Genomic DNA, 15,000 nt, shown 5'->3' with positions numbered 1-15,000 from the left:
CTCACTCACTGACAGTAGGTAAGAATATAAGAGAAGTGGATCCCGGAATTCGCTTATTTTCGCCAACCGTTCAAGTGAAACTGAAGGTTTTTCAACGGTCTCAATATCACGTTTTCTTGGGGTCATCACGAAGCTCCCTTTTCTTACGCTTGTTTTTCCCATTCCTCCTTTTTCCGCGTTTTCCTCCTTTCCTTTTTTCCTTCTTTATATCCTTCATTGTCTATCTCCCCGTGCGTTCGTCGCCTTCCACCTCGCCACTGTCTCCTCCGCCGTCGACGTCAGCAACGGCCTAAACTCTTTTTTTTTCTGTTCCTTGTGATTTTCATCTGCATCGTTTTGACATCTTATCGCCCACCATTTCTTCCGTTTCCTTATCTTTTGTTGGTCTGATCCTATTACTCTCCTTTCTGTACCTTTTTTACTTTCTTCCTTTCATTTTATTTCCTTATCCTCCCATTCTCATGCCTCCTCCTCCCATCTTTATTCTCCTTCTCCCCTTACTTAGTTTCAACTTGATGTCTTCTGCTTTTGACACTATCATCTGCCTGTAAGTTATTGATTGCATGATCGCATTTCCGACATTAGGTTCCTCTTGTTAACACGCCTATGAACAGCGGCCCTCGCCCCGTGCTGCCATCTCTTCCTCTTTGTTCGCCTCCTGCACTTTCTTTCGCTTCCTCCGTCTTTTACCTCTTCTTAATCTTCCTTCTCCTCTGTCTCTCCACAGCCTCCTCGCTCCTCTTTCTCCATCCCTGCCACTTCCTCTCCATCCTCCTTTTTCTCCACCCCTGCCATATCCTCCTCCTCCTCTTCATCTTTCTTCAAATCCTACCATTTCATCCTCCTTTTCTTTCTCTCCATCTCTGCAATATCTTTCTCCATCTCTACCACAACCTCCTCCTCTCCTTCTCTTTCTTTCCATCTCTGCCACATCTGCCTCTCTCTCCATCTTTGCCTCCTCCTTCTCCTCTTCCTCCTCCTCCTTCTCCTCTTCCTCCTCCTCCTTCTTCTTCTCTTTCTCTCCATCTTTGCCACATCCTCCTCCTCCTCCTCCACCAACTCTTCTACATCCTACTCTTCTTTCCCTTCCTCTATTTCTACCACATCTTCCTCCTCCTCCATCTCCTCTACCGTTCCGCTTTCCCCTCCTCCTGGTGCTTCTCCACCTTCGCCTCCGCCGCTCCCGACAACCGCCGCTTGTGAACTAAATATACAAAAACCGCTGCAAATAGCGGTCATATAGCGACCACGTCACATTGTTGGGGCTCGCAGCACTATATATCACTATTATAACATCACGCTTTCCCAGGTGTTATTTTTCCTCCATTATTCTGGTGATGGGGCGATGGAGGGGCGTTCCCAAATATTTATGGAGGTTTTTACGATTCACACTTCAGGCCGACACGGACGAATGGGCGAATATTTCACCCACATTTCACCCCCTGGACCCTCGTTTTCAGAACCTTTTCCAGTTTTGTTTCGCACTATTCCCCTCGTTTCGGTTGCTAGGAGACACGGATGCGGTTTTTAACTTGAGATGAATTTGTTTATTAGTATTGTTATTATCCGTCTCTCTTTCCCGCTTTACACTTTCAGTTTTATACATGCGAGTGGATGTCGGTGTGGGCCTGAAGCCTCTGCGATGGAAAGTGTGTTCGGAGGGGAAATGTGTACGCACACGCATACGCATACACCCTCAAGTGCACACACACACGCGCGTGCGCGTGCATTCACCCACAAACACTCACAATTACTCTACTACACACACATTGGCTGTAGACATGCGCGCGCGCGTTCGCACACACACACACACACACACACACGCACACACACACACACATGCGTGCGCGCGCACTTTGGGTACGACAAGAACGGCATTTGAGTGTGAACATTCCAGCAAAAATATCCCCTCAGATCCTACGAGTCCGAAGATAAAGTTCTGTTAAATTTATACATATTATTGTGGAAAGAAGTGAGGAGAGGCAGTAACGCTGAGGGAAGGAGGGGAGGAGACGGCCTCTCGCAGGGAAGGGAGAGGGGAGCCGGATTAAGGGGAGATAGGCGAGGGAGGGAGGGCTAGGGACGCAGGGAGGGAGGGGGCGAGGGGCGGGGAGGGAAGGGCGCTGAAGGGGGAGGGGGTGAGGGCGGAAAGGGGAGATGAGGGAAGTGATGGGGCGAAGAATGGGAGATCGGGTGGGGGTTGGGGCGGCGGTAGGGCCGCGGGGGTGGAGGAGAGGGGAAGGAGGGGGCGGAGAACCCCAAAGCCCTGTTATTGCATGTAATGCTGTTAATGGCCAGCCCATGAGGGGGGGACATGACGCCCACGCCCACATGTCCTGGGCGTATTTCTTCGTTTCAAAATACGATCGTGTTTTCCGGTCTAGGATTGTACGTGGAAGTAAAAAAAAATATGAATAATTATTTACCATTCTGATAAAAATATGAGATAACGAAAATAACCTAAACATAGTGACTGCAATGTTGAAATGATAATTTATGATTTTCTATTAGTACTGGACGTAACCTTATGCTAATGATAACTAAATCATCACAGACATAATGATGGCAATGTGAAAATATAATTGCATTAAGACGGATAACAATAAGAATAATAATAGTGAATATGAAGACAGAAGGAGCCTTGTCAGCAATATGGAACATGGCGACAAAGAAAAAAATAATGAGCCGACAGACAAGGGCAGCCCTCCCCCGAAAGGCCAAGTGGCCCGAGCGCTCGCAGTCATCGGCAAGAAAGGTAAGGCGAGTGAGCCCCTGCCGCGCCCCTGCTCATCTCTGACCTAAGGTGACCGAGAAGTTTGTGTGGCGGTTCCTTTGATGCGCAGCGGTGATTGACGGCTGATTGGCAGGTCAAACATCACCATTGTTCCTTCCCCCTCTTGCACTTTCAAGCACGCTGGTCAACTTTTCAATTATGGAGCATAAAGTTTTTTCTCTCTCTCTTTCTTTCGCTTTTATCCATCTTTTTTGTCTTTTTGTTTAGAAGATTCGTCCAATGTATTAATATGAAACTTATATTAAGCGGGAAGAGTTCCATAAGTAGTTATGCAGACCCAATGTTTCTGTTCGGAAAGGCTAAAGAACGTTCGGCCCTCGCTTTGTCCAGCGCGATCTTATTTGCACAGATGGAATCTTCTCTCCCAAAGAGAAATTCGTGACGCATTCAGGATAGCCCGAGTGGTGTGGAAGACAACAGTCCACTTTGTGCATAAAAATGACCTGCTTTTACCATTAAAGATATTATATATACGCATAGACCGGACATTATTGCCAGCTCTACGCAACCCAGACTCAGGGAGACGTTAATGCGTGATAAATAGCGCGATCATTATGGATGTAAATATTTATTCCAGCAGCGAGAAATTCCCCGGTGGAAATGGAGGTGTGATGTGAAATGATGTAATTCCATTCACTGAGAGAGAGATATTGTTGAGAATAGGTTAGCGAGTGGCGGTGTGTGTGCGAGAGGCTCAGTCCTATTTTATTTTTATACTACAACCCGCGACGTATTTGTCTTCGGGAAAGGTAACGTAGAAGACGGCGTGTACAATTCGGTGTTTGCGCCTGATGACGAGCCCCTCTCAGGCCTGAAGCCCTTGGCCCGAAGCGATATTGATTCTCGTCGCGGAGGAAAAACGAAGCGAAGAAAAAAGAAGGAAAGGGGAAAAATGACACGATACGACAGTCTTTCGCGCTTTTCACTCTTGAGTCGAAAATCCCGTAAAAAAGCGGGCAAATCGGACCCTAAGCGGGCAAATCGCGAGTGCCCTGCGCGCCCAGGCCGCGTATCCGGACTGGCCTTTTCCGATACCGGCTCAATGCAGATGACAGTAAAAAGTAAGGTTGTGAGGGCTCTTTGATGGCCACAAATGATATTCACATCCTCCGCTCTTCAGTCCATTGAGGGAGTCGCTGTAAACGTAATTTTTCACGCATTAGGCATTCGAGAGTGTTTTCCATATCGGGCAGACGAGGGAGGCTACTGGAGAGAGAGAGAGAGAGAGAGAGAGAGAGAGAGAGAGAGAGAGAGAGAGAGAGAGAGAGAGAGAGAGAGAGAGAGAGAGAGAGAGAGAGAGAGGAGGAGAGAGAGGATGAGAGAGAGAGAGAGAGAGAGAGAGAGAGAGAGAGAGAGAGAGAGAGAGAGAGAGAGGAGAGAGAGAGAGAGAGAGAGAGAGAGAGAGAGAGAGAGAGAGAGAGAGAGAGAGAGAGGAGAGAGAGAGAGAGAGAGAGAGAGAGAGAGAGAGAGAGAGAGAGAGAGAGAGAGAGAGAGAGAAATGTGTGTGTGTGTGCGCATGCGTGTAAGAAAACAGCGGTGCACGTATTTCCAAAGCCACGAGAGGACGTGTGTGACGCAGGCAAGGGCGTGGCACTTTACAAAGCTTTGTAGAATATATTATTTTCATGCCATTTGCAGGATGATATACGTTGATGTTGCCGACCTCTACGACAGCGAGACAGGAAATGAGAGACGAGCGTGCCTCTCGAGGAGCCTCCGGTGCTCGGCGGCGATCGAGCTCGTCCTCGGAGCCGTCGCGGCGCAGTCGTGCAGGCAGGCCGCGCGGAGGCCGCCGGTCGCCTCCTGCCGGCCGCCTCAGGCCGCGGGTGACGACTGGCAATGAGAATGATAAACCGCCGCCATTACATGTGAAACAGACAAATGGTCGTTATTTCTCAGCGTGGAAAAACGAGCCTTATTACCTCCTTTTCTTCAGAGGCGCGTGTATCGTGCATGCTGGTGCGCTGCCTCTGCCCGGGAGTCAACAAGGGTCACGCGCGAACGGCCGCCAATGACCTGCGCGCGCCCCCCTGCTCGCAGCCGGGCCTTCTGCGTGCTGGTCTCTGGGATGTGTTGGAAGAGGGAGGGGGGGAGAGAGAGAGAGAGAGAGAGAGAGAGAGAGAGAGGGAGAGAGAGAGAGAGAGAGAGAGAGAGAGAGAGAGAGAGAGAGAGAGAGAGAGAGAGAGAGAGAGGTGGGGGTGGAAGGGCCCAGCTACTAAGTATAGAGTAATGTAAGTAGAATGAAACAGTGGTACTTCCCTTAGACTTGTGCTGCGTCGCCCGTGGCCTTTGAGTCGCAGCGCAGTGCTCGGAAACAAACTATGTTAGTTTCTGACGCGCTATGTTGCTAACGCAGCATGTTAGTCCCCGCAGCGCCGTGGTTCACATAGCCTCGGCTCATATTTCACGTCCGCAGCAACTGGCGAAAAGTTTTTGGTCATACATGGTAAAAAGAGTCCCCGAGGGCCCTTCAGAATGATTACCCTGATTCTTATACCTGTCGCGCCCGAATGACGACTATTACTCAGAATCAGACCGCTTAAATGGATGGCTATGGCTCTGTATTAGGAATATTGATCACATCATTTGGTTTCATTAGGAGGCGTATTCGAGGTCCGGACTGTGAGTGAATGTTGAAGCTGTCAGCTGTTTTCTTTCCGTTCATTACTCCTTTTCCTCTCCGTTGGCCGGGAGGGGAGGGGGACCAGGAGCCGCTGAATGCCTGCGTGCCGCGTCAGGAGTTAGATCAGGCACGCCCTTAGACCTGCTTGTCGCTGCCATCAGCTGCTGCTTCTCCGTGGTGGAACGTACCCCCAGCAGAGCAGTGGCTGGGGAGAGGGGGGGAGGGGGTGGCAGGATGGGGGAGAGAGGGTTGGGGAAGGGGAGGAGGGAGATTCTTTTGAAAAGGCTGACTAATCTAAATACATCCACGTTACAGATAACCCTCATTATCTATTTCTATTGTCGCCGGCATACTCTGTGAATATGTTGCCATCTCTTGTTTTCAGGCGCGATGGTGCCGGTGATGGGCGGCGCAACCTTGAGATGTAAATGAATCTTTTTTTCTTTCCATTTTTTATATCTTTTCCTGCGAACATCGTCGAACATGACGTGATTCTCTGACACGTTCAAATCGTAGTAAGGATTTATGTGACGTGGCAGGAGCGGTGAGAAATGTGAATGGCGTTGTCAACAAAGGGGCGACGCTCCCCTCCCCTCCGGCAGCAGCGAGGGGGCGCGGGAGCCCCGAGCCCTGCGGCCAGCTGATGGTGTGACGCGAGGCCCACCATCACTAACACAATATTTACCAGCCATGAATACAAACGTTTGGTCTGGGACAGAGAGAGAAAGTTGTGTTATGGAGGTTTCATACAAATATTTTTTCTGTCCTTTTTGCAAAGTATAGTTCGAATAATCTTTTTACGTAAATATAAATACGCCATTTAAGTTCTTTTGTCATTAAGTTGATAATATGCTGTTTTGCACTTTTTAGATAGCACATACCTTTTTAATGTTGTCCTGCCATGAAAATGTAATCAGTGGGCTAGCCCTGAGAGTTATTGTTTGCGGAAGCGACTCTGTGTAACACCGAAGGTACCGTGGCAGTGAGCACCATAATTTACGGTGATATGGTGCAACGTGACGTGGCGGTGACGGTGAAGGACGTCACACGGCTTCGAGGGCCGAGGTCCACGTGAGGCGCATGCATCACCCACAATCAGCTCTGGTCACGCGAGAAAACGGCCGCCGTGGCATAAATCCTGCGGGGGGTGGAGAGCGTCACGCAAAAAGCCGGGGGCGTGGCAGCCAAAGTAATGGTCATGTGTTCCCGGCCCGAGGTTGACGGATGGACGCTCCTCACACGCCACGGCTGAAAGTCGCCGACCCTCACCCGCGCTGGACGTGTCCTTGCCCTCGTCCCCGGCAGGGTCTGCGCGCCCACGCTGCCCATTAGCCGAGGGCGTAAGTTCTTGCGACGCCCACAGCCCACGCCCCCCGCCTGCCTGCTAGGCAGGGAACATCCTGCTCAATCCATTCACCCTGATTTGCGCTTTGCACATCCCGAGTCGTTAAGATGTTCGCCGTCTTCATATTAGAAAAGGCAACAGTAACCGTTAGAGTTGTTTATTGAAATCATACATCAGGTGACACGCAGTACACAGCGCCTCAGCCTCCTCTTTGATAAGCCGCGTCTCCGGCCTGTAAAAAAGAAAACACAAAAGCGCGCCGGCCTCCCCAGAATTTACAGGATCCCCGCGAGTGATGGCAACGATGAACAGGGCCTTTAACAGCGACAAGGGGACTAATATCGGGCGGAGCGACCGGGCGTCCTTCCCGGCGGAGGAAGGCTCTCACAAAGGGCCGGGATGCGACGGGGGTGTGGTGGGCGCCGCTGCCCCTCTGAGTGATGGCGGAAAAAACAAGGTGTGCAGCGCGGGAACTGCCGGACGCTGTGAGAGGCTGCGCTTCGCTCTGTTCGACGCTCGGGCGCCCCACGCCCGCGAGATGCTGCGCGGCGAGCGTTGTCCTGGAATGCCGCTGGCCGTTGCATGCCGTTTGGTGTTGGCACTGCAGCGCTGGGGCTGTAAATTACGAACAATGGATTATATTCTTGTTTATGCTAAATAGAATCTGGGGTTTACACGCAAATCACTTGAACTAAAAACTAAAAATTGTAATTATAACAAAATGTATGAAGATTCAACCAAAAACATAATTATTTAGTTGTTTATTACGGCATAACTAATAAACAAAGTTGAGTCGCGCAGGAGGACATAATTTGTGATAAGAGACTGATGGACGCCCGAAGGGAGTGAGTCTGGCCTGAGTGATGTTGGGACTCACAAAGACCCTGGGACAAAGCTGAGGTGGTTGATGGGACTTGCCAGGGCCTCCGTCTCCCCCTGAGTGATGGGCGAGGCGCACCCGCCTCCCCGCGCCCGCACGCCCCCAGGATGGGGAGGGGCTGATGACACCCAAAAAATAAGATTGAGGAGTCTTTGAGGCCAAGTGATATGTTCACACGAAATGTAAACCGGATTGAAAATAATCTATTTGTTGACTCTAATCTGGAGAACTGCTGGTGACCGGGCGCCGCTGGAGCGAGTTAGCAGGTTATCAGGAATTATCACAGCCTCCCAAATTGAAAAGTGGGGGTCACTATCCGGCGCACAAATCAGAATTAAGTTCCTTTTAGACTCCACCATGTCAGCAGTCCCCTAACTCAGCAGCCTGACTTGTCTTGGGCGAATCAGAAAATAAGAGAGCAGAAGACGACGGCGCCCATTGAGGACCTCCTGAGATAGCGGACAGGGGGCTCCAGCTTACTGAGTTATGACAGTGCTGCCAAGCTCTCAGACTAGATAACCCTCAACATTACGTACTATAACACAAATATCTCTTCGATGTGCGGCCGCCGTGCGCGCGGCGACGACGCCCGCCACGAGGGGGCGCTCTGACGGAGCTCCGAATCACGGATCTCCCCACGACGTCAGAGGGTGAAAATACCCCGAGCGGAGGAAAAAGGTTAAGTTTGGCAACACTGTCCAGCATGGTGAGTTATGACGGTCATCAGGACGAAGTCGCGGGGAGGGATGGACACGGCTCAAGACCCAGACAGAGACGAAGGATCCACGACCTCAAGCAGGAAATGGCCGGCGGGAGGCTCAACCTACGACAACAAAGTGGACCTGGGATGGACCTAAAATTGTGTGAAGCTCGCGGGGAGGAAGTTGGGCGACCTGGTTGATAAGTTGTCTTTGCTTCGACGATGCTGAAGCCAGCGGTCACGCCGGCTCGGGGCAGCTCGTCACCGCGCGCGCGGAGCTTGCTGGACTCGCGATGCGCTTTGGAGGCGGAGGGCGAGGGCGGCGGCATCAAGCTGTTTCATTTGTTTTTATGCAAACGTTTTTTTATTTCATTGTCTGTTTCAATGTCCCGCTTTCATTATTTGAGACGAAATGACGCAAGCTTTCCCAAAGGAGTCGAGTGCGAAGGGACAGCCTCCAGGGAAGGAAGCCATTGCTTGGAGGTCCCTGGAGAGCGAAGGGGCGAAGAGAGGTCTTGCTGTAGGATAACGTGGCAGGGGGAGGTTAACGGCGAAGGAAAGATGGAAACTGGAGAATAAAGAAAAGCGTCTTTTAGAAGAGGGGCGGGGGAGGATGGGGCGCCCTAAGGAGAGGAAGGAGAGGCCAGGGGCTAGGGCTAGGGCTAGGGACAGAGGTCGGCCGGACGGACAAGAGCTAAGGCACCTTTGAGTTATTGCGGTGATCAGGAGGAGTCGCGAGGAGAGATGGACAGCGCTGGCGGCCCGGACACTGATGGAGGGGTCGGGGGCGGCGATGGATAGAGGTAATCCCGCCAAAACCAGAATGCACCAGGTTATCCCGACGCGGAGGAAACGGCGGCCGGACCTCGGGGAACATAACGAAAATCAGGGGAAATCAAGAAGATGCTTGCAAGACGTGTTTTTCTTCCGTTCTTTGTATTATGTGAATTACCTAAATTCTTTTCTTAACAATCCGTGTAGTAGATTTAGTTGTGTTTTTTACCTTGCACTACTTACGTAAAAGTTTCTATTGCATGAATTCATGGTTAAGTAATTTTCATTAGCATAAAGAATCATACTTAGCTGCATTTTATTAAAACCCAAAGCCGTCATCGATAAGGCACAGATAACGCGAGGTCGTGACCCCGGATGAGACTCGTGGTCACAGATAAGACAAAAGAACTGACAAAGACGTAGCCAGATTTCAGCATTAACCTCATGCCCGTCTACATAACTGCGGTCAGCCACCATCTGCCTTACACCTCATTACCGACCTGCGGACCAACTCGCCACATTTTATCTGCCACCGTTGAGCCTTGATAAATGAAGACGGATTAAGGGGAATAGATTGAAATTCCGGGCGAGAACAGATGTACCTCTCCTGTCCGAGTGTCCCCTGGGAACTATCTGGGGAAGCACTGCAGCACAGAAAACGGGCGCGAAGGAAACAAGGTCATTGAAAACCAAGTGAAGGAAGCTACTGATGGGTCTTTGGGGGTGAGGAAGAAGGGGGGGGGGTGTGCAGTGTGTGCGTTGGGGGAAGAAAGGCGGCGTTGGCGTTGCTGGGGGGTGGGGGGCTTGCGTGCACCGTAGCAAAAATGTCGCTACTTTATGTTGTGAAGTGGACCAAGTGGCTTTAAAAGTTTTGTCTACTTGAGAATTTTGTTTATTTTCAGAGTTCTTGTGGCAGAGAGACATTGTCACGACAGAGTGTCAGTAACTGCTGATGCTATGTTAGGAGGGGGGGGGGAGATGAACTGATACTTCAGCCTCTCCTCCTCACCCCGCCCACCCCCCCATTCCCCGACGAGCAAGGAGCTTAGAAAAGGAATAACTCGAACAGACTCACTTTAGGGACTGACTCTGATAGTCCTTATATAAACTCTACACACCTGCGGGGAACACTCGCGAGTAAAGTAGGAATGAAAACGTGATAAACAGGAAAGAAGGAAAGGGTAAATAGGAAGAGAGATTGGCATCGGAGTTACTCACATATAAATACGGAGAACCGAGATCATATCAGCCGAGATGGAGAGAGTCTTGAGCAGGAGGGCGAGACTGATGGCGCGGTGGGAGACGGAGTTGCTGGAAGGAGGGAAGGAGGGAAGGTGGCGGAGGGAGCAAGAGTTGTGGCGGTAATAAACATGGCTCATAAACACTCGAGGGAGAGAGAAAGCGAGCGAGTGAGAGAGACACAGAAAGAAGGGAGAAAGGAGTGAGTGAAAGACGCAGAGAGAAGGGAGAGGAGAGTGAGTGAGAGAAAGATACAAAGAGAAAGGAGAAGAGAGTGAGTGAAAGCCAGAGAAGGGAGAAGAGTGAGAGAAAGACACAGAAAAGGTATAGAAGGGCGAAAGAAAGACAATGAGAAGGGAGAAGGAAGTGAGTGAGTTCGAAGGATTTCGAGAAAGGAGCTGGGGTTGAAGAAAGGGAGAGAACGAAAGAAGAGGATGGAAGGAAGAGAGGGGGAAGATACAAAGATATATATATATATATATATATATATATATATATATATATATATATATATATATATATATATGTGTGTGTGTGTGTGTGTGTGTGTGTGTGTGTGTGTGTGTGTGTGTGTGTGTGTGTGTGTGTGTGTGTGTGTGTGTGTGTGTGTGTGTGTGTGTGTGTGTGTGTGCGTGCGTGTGTACGTGTTTGTGTTTATATATTTACAGAGAGAGAGAGGGAGAGCCAGAGAAAGAGAGAGAGTAAAAGAGAAAAAGAGGGAGAACGAGAGAGGGACACGCCGACACAGAAAACGAAAGCTCAGAGGTTGTTAGGAAATAGGATGTTTAGGTGTTGAGAATGAAGGAGGGATGAACGACGCAGATAAAGCGACGGACGAAGGGAAATGGAAGCAGTTGGGATCCAGGCGGCGCTGCGTTCAAGAAAGCGTTTAGAGCGAAATAGTGTCTAGTTCAGGGATTTAAGGCATCGATAGATTTACTTTCTCGGGAATAGACGGGGACGCGAGTGGGGACAGACGAGGTGTGGGGGAGGAGGGGAAAGGAGGGGAAGGGGGAGCGGGCCTCTGAAAATCATAAGAATTCAAATTGGTGGAAGAGGGTGTGGGGGGGGGGGGGGGGGCAGTCAGAATGCCGAATGATGGATATCATCTGATGGGAGTGAACGAGGTTGTGATGTAACGCTGTTGTAAGGAGATTTAGTAAAAAGGATAAAACGCGAGACGGAAGGAACGCAGACAGAGAAGGGTGAGCCGGGGGTGGGGGGGGGGTGAAGGAGGGGGCAAGGCAGCATGAGGTATCCCGGGGGTGGGGAGGGGGTTGGAGCGAAGAGTGGGGGGCAAAGGAGGGAGCAGGAGTTGTGGTGGTAATAAAGATGGGCCATAAAGACTGACAGAGACGAGTCGAGGCCGTTACTCGAGGAACCCCGCATTGGCACACTCATATGTAATCATTACACCTGATGACACTCTGTCCCTCCTCATGCTGCTATGTCTTCCCGCTCCCGACTGCTTGATTTCTTGTTTTGTTTTCTTCCTCTTCGCGTCGCCATTCCAGCGGGCTCTTCTTCTCCCCGTGGGCGCTGGACTCGGGACTGTGGACTTTGCTGTGTGATTTTGGACTCTGTTCCAAAACATCAATAAAATCGGAAGGGAAGGCCCGCCATTGACTGCGGGGAAGACGGCCGCCGCATCATTACTTTCCTGGTCACTCTGCCCGTTTATTCGCAGCTTCCATTGTTGTGTATTGATTCTGAACTAAAATAAAAGATCTAGGGATAAAGTGTTTACTGTTTAGTGAGAGTGAGGGTTTTGTTTTCTTTGTGTAATGTGAACTACGAAAGCTTTGGATGTAGATATAGCAAGAGATTTCTGCTCAGTCGAAACGCGTGTCGGTGTCCCATGATTTATGTAATGTATATCGATGATAGTAATGTATTTTATGTAGAGCGCGATTCATGCCACATATAAGAGGATGGTGTACACAGAGTGATGGCAGATGCACCACATCTCTTGCCGATGCGACGTACAAAGTTGTCATACAGGGCAGAGCAGCAGGCAATGTGCCGGCAGTCAGCAGCTTACCTCAGAGTCAGGCACGTCCCTGCCGAAGGTGTGGTCACGTCGCCGACTCTTTGGCGGGTGTAAGGGCAGATGCAGCTGAGTGACACTTGCCTCGAACATGTGACGACCTCGTGAGGTGGTGCTGCTGCATCCTGTACCTGTCAGTTACGCCTCCTGTGCAGCGAGCTTTCCTCGCTGCTGTTCTTTTCAGGCCCTTGATGAGCTTTGGGTACGAAAATAATTCAGCTAACGACTGCAAAGTCTTCGTAATCATTCAGATATTGTTGGCATTTTACGAAGTGTCGGCTACGAGAAACCCTGCTTATCAGGGCTTTGGTCAGCATTATTGTGGGATTAACCGAAGACATTATCCGACTTGGTGAGTGTTGTTGATGGAACCTCTCATTCACAGGAGCTTAGGGCCAGCCACACCTGGCGGGCTCCACCTGGGCATGCGCAAACATCTATCATTAGAAGTTAAGAGTTACATAACTTGTACTTTGTTTCTTTCTCTTGACTTGCTTCTCCTCCTTCGTTGTCTTAAGATTCCACTAGTCGTAGGTACCTGTAACCTCAGTTGTGATCGTGACTTGCCTTGCTATTTCAAGGGGCTTCAGCTGTAGGAAATGCGTGTGTATAGCCTGCTGCAGATTCCCAACAGGTACCAACGCCATGCGGACTGTACATGTACACTAATTACAGGAATGTTGTTTACCCCCCCCACACACACACACACACACACACATACTTTGCCTTATTACGCGAAAGGCTGGATACGTTTGAAACTCTCATCCGAATCTCAATCAGTGACATATAACGTTATGATTGTGTGGTTATTAGTGTAACCTCTTCAGATTCACTCACAACTGTCATTTTACGCTACGAGTCGTGGATTGATGCTTGTGCTATGCCGCCGTTGCTAGCAGAGTGTAAACAGCAGTCCACAGCAGCTATCGCGAAGATCTCGATTCTTTGGGGAGAGAGCGCACACAAGTTTGCGAGAACGCCTTGTGTGTTATGTAATAGCAAGCGGTGGAACTTGTGGGCCATAATGAAGACGCAGAGGCTGTTTAGTCATAGATATAATTTTTTATTTGGATGATTGTGATCTGCGAGGCTGTGCTGTGTGAGGCGAGGACTCGAGGCATACAGCGCGACGATAAACTTAAATTACAAGAAAACGCTGCAAGAAATGGTAACTCATGTCAAAAAGGAACAGTAAAAAGTTGCAGCTGTGACAAGCAGTCGTTTTAGAAGTGGTGAGGTGGATGTCGGTCTGCAAAAAGTTCACCGAACAAAGGCTGTTACGGGACAGTTCTTGGTAAACCGAAGTAACAAACAAGAAGAATAGCCTAACTTTTGAAAAGCTGATAGCAATTCATGCAATAAATCACCACGTGCACATGTGACCTACTCTTAGCGAGGTGTATGGAAAAGCGAATACATTTAGGGGGGAAAGCTTCCTGCTTAAAAGGATAAAGGAAAGCGCCGTCTATGAATGCGACAAATATTTTCCCGACTCGTAGTTGTTCCGAAATATTTATCTGTCACGGATTGCGAGCGCCGCGAGAACACAAAGAAGTGACGCCCTTGGAGGAGTGCGAGCAAGAGGCAGCGCAATGAAGCGACATGCAGCACCGCAGCCAGCGAGCCTCCGGGGCGTGCGTCGGAGGCCGGGAGCAGCGGTGTACGCGCCCGCTTCTCGGGGCGTGTGGTGCTGCGAGAAGCGGTAGCAGTGGCAATAGAGTGGTGCGGCATGATGAAGAGAGCCCCCTTAAGCCAGGCCCGTCGAGACCAGATGATTGACAGGGTTGTCTGTGGCCCGCTGCTCTTGCCAGGCGGTGAGCTGACTCCTACTGCTGCTGCTCCTCCGTCTGCTTCCTTGAGAGGCTGCTCCTCCTTCTCCCTGCTCACCTTGGCGTCTTTTCTCTCTATCCTTTATTCGTATTTGCTGCTTCTACTTCATCGCCTTAGCCTTGTCTTCCCGCTTTCTGCTGCTGCTGCTCCTCCTCCTCCTACTTCTGCTACTGCTGTCTGTTGCTTCATGTTGGTCTTGTTAATCTCGAGGTCGTTTGCCTGAGCGTGGTGATGACATTAGTGGTTCTTCTGAATTAGTAGAGCTGACATATGTGTCTTTATTTTATCTCCATTTTCAGCTGTGCCCATTTTATGCAATACTGTCGAGAGTGTTTTTGCCTGCTATAATACTATAACGTCAAATGATTTACTCAAGTGTCTATTTCTATACAAAATACAAGGGGAAAATGTAGCAGTTTTGCTTTGAAATACAATTGATGCATCCAGCCGAGATGCTTTGTATGGCCTTATCTCAGCAATACAAATCTTAAAGGAGAACAAGATGCTCAAAAAAGGAGGTTATTACAAAGTCCAGAAAAGCAGTAAAGCTAACACTGTTCTTGGCTCAGGCGTCTTCTTTGCCCACAGAACTCATCAGATTCTTGTCCATCCCATCTTAAATAAGTCATAAAACAGTCGGGCCACGTCTTCGGGCCTGATAGAGGTAGGCAACTGCAGCACCAAAGAGCGTCAATCGCGTCAAGTCTTTGGGTAAAATCGTCTTTATTGCCCTTGCGATTTGAGCCTCCGTTGGGAGCAAGGATTGTT

The 15,000-nt window shown here is 49.9% G+C and overlaps 1 protein-coding gene across 1 annotated transcript in view; it reads left to right on the top strand.

Moving 5' to 3' along the window:
* Window positions 1-15,000, top strand: part of LOC113813565 (protein tiptop) — a 74,474-nt gene that overhangs the window by 1,145 nt on the left and 58,329 nt on the right. The window lies entirely within an intron of this gene.

Source organism: Penaeus vannamei, chromosome 9 (assembly GCF_042767895.1).
Source record: "Penaeus vannamei isolate JL-2024 chromosome 9, ASM4276789v1, whole genome shotgun sequence".
Lineage (NCBI taxonomy): Eukaryota > Metazoa > Arthropoda > Malacostraca > Decapoda > Penaeidae > Penaeus > Penaeus vannamei.
The sequence above is the reverse complement of the archived record's forward strand: the minus strand, read 5'-3'. Positions and strand labels throughout refer to the sequence as shown.